Source organism: Passer domesticus, chromosome 2, assembly GCF_036417665.1.
Source record: "Passer domesticus isolate bPasDom1 chromosome 2, bPasDom1.hap1, whole genome shotgun sequence".
NCBI classification, from domain to species: Eukaryota; Metazoa; Chordata; class Aves; order Passeriformes; family Passeridae; genus Passer; species Passer domesticus.
Window position 1 is genome coordinate 116,722,318 of NC_087475.1, and position 10,078 is coordinate 116,732,395.

General features: G+C 38.4%; 1 protein-coding gene across 1 annotated transcript in view; it reads right to left on the minus strand.

Annotated features, from left to right (window-relative positions):
* Positions 1–6,277, minus strand: part of LOC135294941 (uncharacterized) — a 326,225-nt gene extending 319,948 nt beyond the window's left edge. The window contains exons 1-2 of the mRNA XM_064410887.1: positions 6,159–6,277; positions 3,930–4,091 (exon numbers count right to left, since the gene is read on the minus strand). The gene's annotated coding sequence lies outside the window, so the exon portion shown is untranslated. The remainder of the gene's footprint in view (positions 1–3,929; positions 4,092–6,158) is intronic.
* Positions 6,278–10,078: the final 3,801 nt, after the last annotated feature.

Consider the following 10,078-nt stretch of genomic DNA (forward strand, 5'->3'; position numbering starts at 1 on the left):
CCACCCTTTATTTTAGGCAGGAATTTTTAATTCACTGTATATGGGATAATATTTAATTTATCTATATTTCTTTGCCTTCTTTTGCACTTCCCTCCTTTTCATTACCTCCATACCTTTCAGGGCAAAGCTGGGATCTCACAGACAGCCTAACACCCTCCACAACCCCGATTCACTCCTAGCAGGTGATGGCAGCAATGCCTGGCATTTAGCAAGCATTCTGCAAGAGCTAGGAGGGAGGTAAGAGAAGGTCGTGTGGTCACATGCCCATTTCACCCTGTCAGCAATATTCATGTGGTGTTTTTAGAGACTGCCCTACAGACTAACAGAGAAATCCTGTGGCAGATCAACAGTTGAACAGCAAGAGTCTTGTCAGGACAGAAATCAAGGAGTTTCAAATTTTGCTATTCAGTCACAATTATAGCCCCAGATTCAGAACACCCTGGTTCTCAGGGCTCATCTGGCCTTCTGAGACAGAGGCACAGAGACACATCTGATTTGCTCAGAGTGTGATTTTACATGACAGAGAAACATTGTGCTCAAGCTGTTCCAAAAGGGAATTCTTCTCAGTGATTCAGAAGGAGGTTTTGAACTCTAATCTCCAAGATCCCAAAGCTGTAACCTGATCACCAGTTCTTTTGAAGAACCTCTGGCTCTGCTGGAGCTATCCCACTTTGTATAAACAGTGCAAGAAGACTCTGCCTGGATAGCTGGTGGCTGGGAGCCCCTCCATTCATGCAGGCAAGGCAGAAACCTCAACATGAACCCCAGCTTCCTGGTGGGAGTTTTCACAATGGTGTTACTTGCTACTCCACAGCCCAACCTTTCTCTCTTCTCCTCTTCCACTCACCCAAAGGGTGGTCAGGAAGATTTCTTATGAATCAGATCAGGTTTCTTTAACTAGAAAATTTCCCATCAGCTCCACTTGTACAAGGCAGAGCTGTGCAGGCATCCTGACAATTCCTACCTGGAAGCAGTCTGCTGAAACGAAAGCTAGAATTAATCTTAAGGAGGGTCTGGCTTCTCTCTGACAATTTCAACCTCTGAGACAAAATGAATAATTTTGAGAGCAAAGATCAACCTCACTTCAGACTCTGGACATCAGAAACTGGCAATTGTTACAAGGCAAACACTGAACTTTGAAGTCCTGCTCTTTCATTTAGTACAGCAAAAAGTCCTTACCACTCACACTTAAACCACAGTGACTTTCCTCCAAAGTGCACATTGCACTGAATCTCTTCTGCAAAAGACTCTGAACTCGTATCTTCCATTTTGAGAACAGTGCTTGAAAAAACACAATTTGACACTTCAAAAGAGACATTTGACTTTTCCTTGTCTCAAATGATTGCCCCTTATAGCCCTTGAGCAACTGCAGCTTTGGGAGCATTTCAAAGATAAATGCTCTAGCATTTGGTATCAGAGAAAGTAGTTTGAGCTACTGCAATTCCCCATTATCATATTCTTTAAAAATGTACTACTGCTTAGTGAGACACAGCTTTTCTCAGTGTTATTTCTAAGCTGTGGTACCTAACAAGGCTGATACTTAACATGAAGAAAAGGTAGTTTAATGTATTTCTATTCATTAAATCCGAAGAAAATAATAGCTGCATCCATTTGGGGTAGGAATGGATAAAAAACATTATTAAGCTCCTAAAACTTGTGTTAAAATGCAATCTGTTATCCTTAAGAAAACAATCATTATCTTCCATCTCAATGAAATATAATGTGTGTACACTCATACATATGTATGCACAAAAACACAAGGTTTTATTTTTTAAATTTAAGTGACAGCATATGAAAACAAACACACTTTGATGTACACACTTATGCTCTACAATCATTTACCATACTTGAAGGGCCAAAAACCCCAAGAATAAGAATAAAATCCCATCCCCAAACTGAAAGATACCAATATTTCTCTGCTTTTTATTTAAAACACTTCGTTATCTATTTTGCTTTCTATTATATTCTCAGATATACCCCATCTGACTTAAAACCTTATAGCAAGGTTACCAGGAGGAACAGAATCAGGTCAGCACATTAAACTAGATTTTTCTTTTACAACAGCTTCCAGGCAAATCTTCAGATTTTCCATGTTATTTACAAGGACATTAAGAAGGTCTTGTGCTTTCTACCTCAGTGATTTATTCTTCCCATATGCAGATGTGGTAATTCTTTAGAAGCTAGTTAATTAAAAGTACTAGCAATAACAGTAGGATCTTGACAGACTAACTTTGATTTACCAACCTTATAAAAAGTCTGTCCTTACCTTTCAGAATCTGACTTTACCAGGGGATGTGCTAAATGAGAGTAATAATTCTTAAAATAAATTAGCTTAAAAAGTTAGTGTCTTACACCCCAAGATATGGTTGCAAATACAGTAAATGCTTTCACATAAGGATTTGACAATTTCTTATAAAATATTTATGAAAATTATTTGTAGTATCAGAAGTATTAAAAGTTAAGCTACTATTAGAAATTATTTGGTGATAAGACATGCTCTTAAACAGACACCTACTGCTTTTGTCAAATACAATTTGCATAGCAGCAGTACTCCCACACAGTTCTGCTAAGAGATAAGGGAAAACAAAATTATCATTCAGATAAACTTTTTTCTTCTTTTTTTTTTAATTTTTTTTTTTTTTTTACCATTATCTATTTTGCATTCAAAGTAGGTCTAGGTGGTTTTCTAAACACCATTACACTTAACCCAAATTTTGAGGAACCAGTATTAAGGTCCAAATGACAAATTTTCTTCTATTCTCACTTCGACTATGTGGGCTCTCTTCATAACCTGGATTTGATACAAATCACAGAACATCTGGAACCACATGTGTTTTCCTGACTTCCTTCATGCTGGATTTAAATATTTTTATTTTAACTGATACATAGTACATGATGTAACACATTATTACCACTAGAAAAATTGTCAGAAATCATCTCCTGTGCATCCTGCCTCCCCTTTCCAACTTCTTCCCCACATCCCCTCTGCTGCAAAAGATTGATTGATTCACCAGGATTATGAAATGTTAGATGAAGTGCTGTAGTGTGAACCACGATGCCCCTCTTCCAGAGTTGTAGGCTGGTTGGTTGAAAGTTTTCAATAATTACTGGGGGGGCTGTATCATAACTAAAAGATAAATCTGGAGTTACCCATTCTCATTCAGTTTCTTGATAGAGGTAATAGTGTTGCATCTTTAGACAGGGAATTCACAGGAGAATTAATTGCTTGCAAAAGCTTTTAGACAAGAATAATTCCTCTATTAAAAAAAAAAAAAATCTGGGTAACATCAGATTTCCATGAGAGGAAGAGCAAGTGGCAAATGCACCAAAGTATTCTGAAAATATATTTAGGCAGAGGTATCTTCTTCAAGAGGCTATTTCCTGGGAGTATGATATTTCTGTATTTACATATTCCATCAGGCCCAGCAAAAAGTTCAAACCTTATCTACATTGTAACAGCCTATGCAATCAAGAAGCATGTTCTATAGCAAAGATACTAGTATTTGTTTCCTTAAATGCAAATTGGAAAGCTGCAATTTTTCACATCAGATAATGTCACACCACCAGTCAATCATACTTACAACCAGATTTTATCTATCAGCTTTATCACCAGACTGGCAGTAACCAGAATACAAGTACTGGGGTCCTGTAATTATTAATGATGAGATATAAATCCCACCACCCTTGCTGCCACCTAAAGGTGCTCAGCAACTTCCACGACTGGATACTAACCACAAGACCAAACTGGGACAGAGTCTTCTCTAGGTTGCTTTTGTTTAATTTTAGGAAAAATAATGTTCTTCAGTTACTCTAAGTTATATACTCAAAAAAAAATAAAATTATTAACATTCTTCCTACAAAACTTAATAGTACATTTATATCAAAGACACCATTAGCTTGTCTGGAAAATCCCTTAGGAAAAGTCTTACCTTACGTGGAGGAGACAAATTAAACCTAAGTTTGCAGTTTGAGACTTCCTTTTTTCTTCTAAAGATGAATTTATCTCTTTTCAGTTCAGTACCTCTGTGTTCTCTTCTGACCCAATTTTGTCTGTGATATATGCCAGAGTTTCAGTGGAGTCACTTGAGCTCCTGCAAGAAAAGATCTGAAGTATAAAATGAATGCTCTCAACATTCCTGCTCTGACAGATTGCTTGACAGGACACTAAAAGCCTTGCAAGGGTATATGTGAGGTAAAGCCTCAGAGCTGCCATTCTCCTAGACAAAATTGCATTTTGGTTTTCTGCTAATTATTCTGTACTAGCATAACAACTTTAAAGCTCATGCAGATTAAGCAGGTCTACAGTTTGTACAGGCCTGATACAGGCTGTTTTATAAGATTCATTCCCAGGGTATTGCATGACCAGAAGAAATTAAAATTAAATTTCAACCTTAGTTTAGACAGGAGAAAGACAAAAGAAAAAAAGCTTTTTACTGAGAGGCACTGCAAAGCACATCTGGCACAGAAGTTTCTCAGTTTAATTACTGTCTGTTCCTCCCCTATCCAAGCACCTTGCTGGGATTGCTTTTCACTTGTTGATGGATGGTCAGCAAATTGCATGGAAGACTGAGCACAGGTGCCACCTGCTCTTGCAGAAATGGGCAGAGAACAGCCACAGAAGGTGCGGGGAGGCTTCCCATCCCAGCCTTTCCAGAGGGATCCCAAGGTGTGTCAGAGGACCCACCACAAAAGTCCACATTGCAGGATAAGGCAGGCAAGATGGCTCAGACCCCTCAGGTAACAACAACATTTAAAGGGCTCTACTGGCCAGAGTCAAAAGCTCTTCCAGCCCCATGTCCTGTTCCAATTGCTGTGAGAGGGGTAACACAGGCAAGCACACCATGATTTTTACTCTACTGTTTGCTCCCAGCTTCCAGCACCCTGCAGCCTTGGGGCTTACAGAGTCAGCAGGCATTTCTCTTTTCAAACCCCTCCTGGATTTATAGGACCCATTTATCGCCACCTCAACAAGAAATCTCTCTCACAGAGCAATGAATTCAGCTGGAGGGAAAAACTGAAGAAATTAGATCAGATAGTCTCATCACCACCTAACACATTTAAGAAGAGGAGTCTTTTTCTGGAAACTGAACCAAAGCATGTGACACCTTATGAAGTAGTTGGTGGGGAGCCAACAATTAAACAATTGTGGCTATATGTTATACAACCTTAAGCCTTAAGATGATGTAATAAAAACATTTTTAAATGTTTGCTTATAGCAGAAACCAAATTGGGCTATTTTAATACCATGATCAGTTTCACTGATTCACTGCAAATGCTCCAAAGTACTTTTAACTTCATGCAGGTATATTCTGAAGTCTCAGATTGTTGAACAGGCAAATGTTTTGTTATGAAGAATCAAGGAATGCCCAGTTCCATCTTCTATTAGCAAAAAAAAAAGCCACAAGATACTTTACCTGAAGCACAGGAAAACAAAAGTTGTCTGTTTACACTGCTAATGAACACTTGCTTCATATCAGATGAGCAAGAAAATATATTTATCAGAAGAGCAAGCCTTCCTTTATTAAAACTGCTCCATTTTTACCAAGTGTCTCCTCAGTCCTCTGGGGCAAAAAAAAAAACCAAAACAATCCAAGAACACCCCCAAACCATTTTTTTTAAGGAATAGGATTATCAGATCTTTGAACTAGTAGTAAAACACAGTATTGTAGACATATTAAGAGTATAGTGTTTCCATGCCTATGTAGTAAAATTCCTCAATGTCTTTAAACAATTGACTGAGGCTCTGAAAAGTCAATGATTAAAAGCACAATTCAAGTCTGACTTTCAGATGCCCAAGTGAACAGGAAAAAAAAAAGTAAAAATCAGTATTTAAAACAGTACAGCCAGAGGTTCTCCACACTCCATTATTGTTAGAAGATGGGTAAATTCACATGAACACCATAAAACAGCACACCCACATTGTTTAGGTATTATCAAAACTTGCAGACCTATGTAATTGGAAAAAATTTATGAAAGCATTTGTAGATTACATTCTTGTTTTCAAAGGAAGTGCAGACAGTTTTCATGCATCCTATTGCTTAAACACTCCTTCAACTCCTAGAAAACATTTGGATTTTTAAAGGTTTAAGGAAATCTAGTGTTGTTCCCCAATGTCAATGATGCTAAGGTGTTTACTGGTGTCCCTTTTGAAAGCTCACCTTAAATTAGAAAGAAAATGTGAAAGGCATAGATGTAGCAATTATTAGTACTCATTCTTCACCACTCTTCTCCATCTTTTTCACAGTATTTAGATGTCTAGATGAAACAAAAGCAATTTTATCATGCAAAAATTTACATTTAGGAGACAGGCAGCTGCAAAAACAAAAAAACAAAACAAACAAACAAAACCCCTAAAAAACAAACAAAATCCTCACCCAAACAAACCAAACAAACAAACAAAAAAGGTGGGATATGACTGGGCACCAGAATTGTTTTGCAGAAATGAGAGTTAAAAACCTCATTGTTTCATTCACTCCTAACAGCAAAGGAAGAGCATTTATTTTCTAATGAACTTTTCTTACAGTGAGAAATAGAAAATATGACCTTGTATAAATAATAAGTTACAGAGTACCAGCTACAGAAAACACAGCAACAATATATCCATCGTTTTATATTGCTGCTGTATCAGTTTCCCAGTTTTGGCACTCCTTTTAAAAATGCTTTTTACCCTGTGCTTGAATTTTTCGAAGTGCTGAAAGGATTTTAGAAAAAGCAGCTGGGACTGCACCAGAGAAAGGAAAATAAGATTATGTTCTACACATGTGTCTAATGTTGCTCTCTGCCTTCCACAATTTTAGAAAGAACAGAATTTCTAAAAACTGCTTGTTTCCTCCACTTCCAAACCAAGCAAAGCATTTAGCTCTGAAGACTAGAGGAGAGATTTAAAGGAGTACATTCAGCACTGATTTGTAAAGCAAAATGGTAATAACTTTTGTCAATATCACTACTCTTGTTTTAGAAGGAGCACTTGGTGATGCCTCAGGTTTTAGCTTTTATGTTTTTCACATTCTATTCTGCTTTAGTGTGTAAATCTAGGCTTCATGTTAGGGGATAGTAAACTCTCTTCACAGAATAGGTAGACTAAACAATTCCTTCTCTAGCTAGGGACCCATGGACTGATCCAGATCTCAGGGCCAAGAGCAATGGACCAAAGAGAGAAAACAAGAAGGATGGGACTTCATGTGCTAATGCAGTAATTGGACAATTAGCTCCAATACACTAACGAACCAAAACTTATAAAAGTGTGAGATGCTGTGACCTGTTGTCCATTTTGTGGCCATTTTGGTTTGTGCTGCTCAAGGTGGATCTATTTGAGGCCTTTTAATAAATACCTACTTTATTCTTTAGCTCCATCTAGTCTCTGTTCTAGGTCAGCCTTCACAAGGCGTCACTGGCACCAAAAACTATCAGGGCTAAAGATTGCTAAGGCCCATCCTCCTTACTCATCAGTCCCTGCAGTCCTGGTGGGGCAATGAGCCTTACTATTAATTGCAATTACTATTACTGTGATTGTATCACTGCTACCAGCAGCACAGTGTTGAAGATTTTTTGCAAGGAAGCATTAGCTGTGTGAAAGCATCTCCTGTGAGCCTCTCTGGTTTCTGCAGCACCATCACTACCATGCCAGCAACTCTCCATTCAATTCTGTTTCCACTCAACTTCCTGAGGATCATGGGATGGCAGCTGTTTATTGCGGACTTCTTTATTCCACCTGCTCCCAGGAGGAGCCAGCAGAGTGGTTTGATTTACTGTGAGACTCAGAGTAGCTCAGCTGGGCAGAGCACTGTGTCAGTAACACCAAGGCTGTGCTTTTGATCCCTGCCCAGGACATGCACGTAAGAGCTTCACTTGCTGATTGATCGTTGTGGGTCCCTTCCAACTCACAATATTCTGTGCAATCTGAAACAGGACTTAAAGGACTGGAAAGCAGCTCATTCTGACATGAGTGATGACAGAAAGCCTCTTCTTCCTTCAGGAGAAGGACAACTAAATAAGGACTAAAAGCTGGGTCCTAGGCCGAGTTGTCACTAAATGGTCATTTGAGCAAGGGTGTTTTGCATTGGTATCCAAGTGGCTGCTGCTGTTTGTGCAAACAGTGATCCGTGGTAGCCACGCAAAAAGCCACACACAAAACACTTCTGACCTCTGGAATCTTACAGTTCACTTGGAACATCAAGGCTTTAACAGAGAGAAAAAAAGGTACAAATTAGAAGCTGAAAATTACAGCTTAAGTCCACTTTTATCTTTAGCATTTACCCTCCCAAAAATAGCTTTTTTGAAGTTCCATTTAGCACAGAATTGACAATTCCCTACAGTGCACTCACTTCAGTAGTTTTAATATCAGCATAATAAACCTGAATTTTAATTGACTTTGACATTACAGTTACCCTAAAACAACTTATTCTGCTTTCAAATAAATCATAAGTAACATTTGCTTTATAAAGTGACAATATCATTCAAGACTTATGATGTGAACATATCAGATACCCATAGTAACTAACATTTTGGAGAGTGTTGGCTCTACACAGCACTCTAAAATCTGGACACTGTATTTGACCTATGATCTCTATAGATTTTTTCAGGTTTTTTATGCTTTTTATATGGTTCATTACTTTTGAAAGAGATTTTTTAAAGTATTATTTTTTCAGAAGTCAAAATAAACAAAAAATCTTCAAGGTTATTTTTTGGCTGTGTGCTTGCAGAGGTTTGAGTCACTTTGAACTAAAATATTGATTATCAGCTTTCAAAGCGGAACTACCAAGCCCTTGCAAACAAATCTGCTGGAGTAGCAGCCTACAGCCATCCAGGACTGTTCAAATGCTAGTCTGAAGGGTTTTGCCTTTTTCTGAACACACAGCATATTCCATTTTCTCCTTTGTGGAGGAAGAATCACAATAAGCACACAAACACATGCATGCATATGTGTCTATTCATACACACTCATTTGTGCCAATCCCAGATTACAGACAGCAACTGTTCTGTCTGATCTACAGGAGGAGCAGATGAAGACTGACTTGATAGCACATATTCAAGACTTTTTGGTTTTAAACATATTTTCAGTTTTTCAGAGTGGGAAAGAAGGACCATTCAACCAGCCTCACTAGAAGCTTGCGGTTCTAGAAGGAAGACAGCACCCCAAATGGTGGGTCTGTCTTGGAAATGGAAATACAGTCCTCAAACACACGGTCCAACCTTACCCTTCTTTTATTTCTGCTCACCTTCCTTTCCCTACACTGGGGAGGACACATCTTTCTCCACTGTGTCTTTTAAAATTCAAAGATGTTCAAGATCATTATTCACTCTTACCATCACTGATTTTACTACACTAACAACAGAACTTTTCTCTCAGCTGGGGTTTCAAGAACATATTCTAACACAAACCAGAAGGTGATGGTGAGACTACACATCCCCAGGTCTTGTGTCCCTCCCCGCCTCAAGTGAGTGTCAGGTCCAATTGCAGGGTTGGGTTTGCTCTGGGGTACCTGCTCATAAACCACGACTTGGCTCTCCAAAATTGAAACCACATTTCCAAGAAGCGTATAATCAATCTTTCAGAGGAGGAATAGGGCAGCAATCTATTTTTCATGCTTTTATAGCCCCTCATGACAACATATCACATTAAGATTTTTTCCAAGTGTGCGTCATTTCAGACTGTACAGGTCACAACTACATATTCCCAGTGAACGTTTCCATTACAGCACAAAATCTGCTGAATGAACCACACAGAAGACTTACAAGCCTTGATACGTGAGGGGGGAATAGCACTGCACTATGTTACTTTTAACACATAGGACAACTAATCAGTACAGAATTCTCCAAGTATATTCTAAAAAGAGTTTAGCAACTGCAAGAACAAGGACTATAATGGAAAAAAAAAAAAAAGCAATTTACTGCATGCTTTGGTTCTGCAACAAGACACCAATATAGCTGGAAATAATGTAAGGGAAGGCAAAGTACTGGGGGTTTTGAGTTTATATTAAGAAAACAATCCTTTTTATTTTACTTCTTCCATCAGTGTAGGTGCTTCATTAAGAAAAATTCCATATCTCAGCCTGCAATTCCATAGCTACAGGTTTCT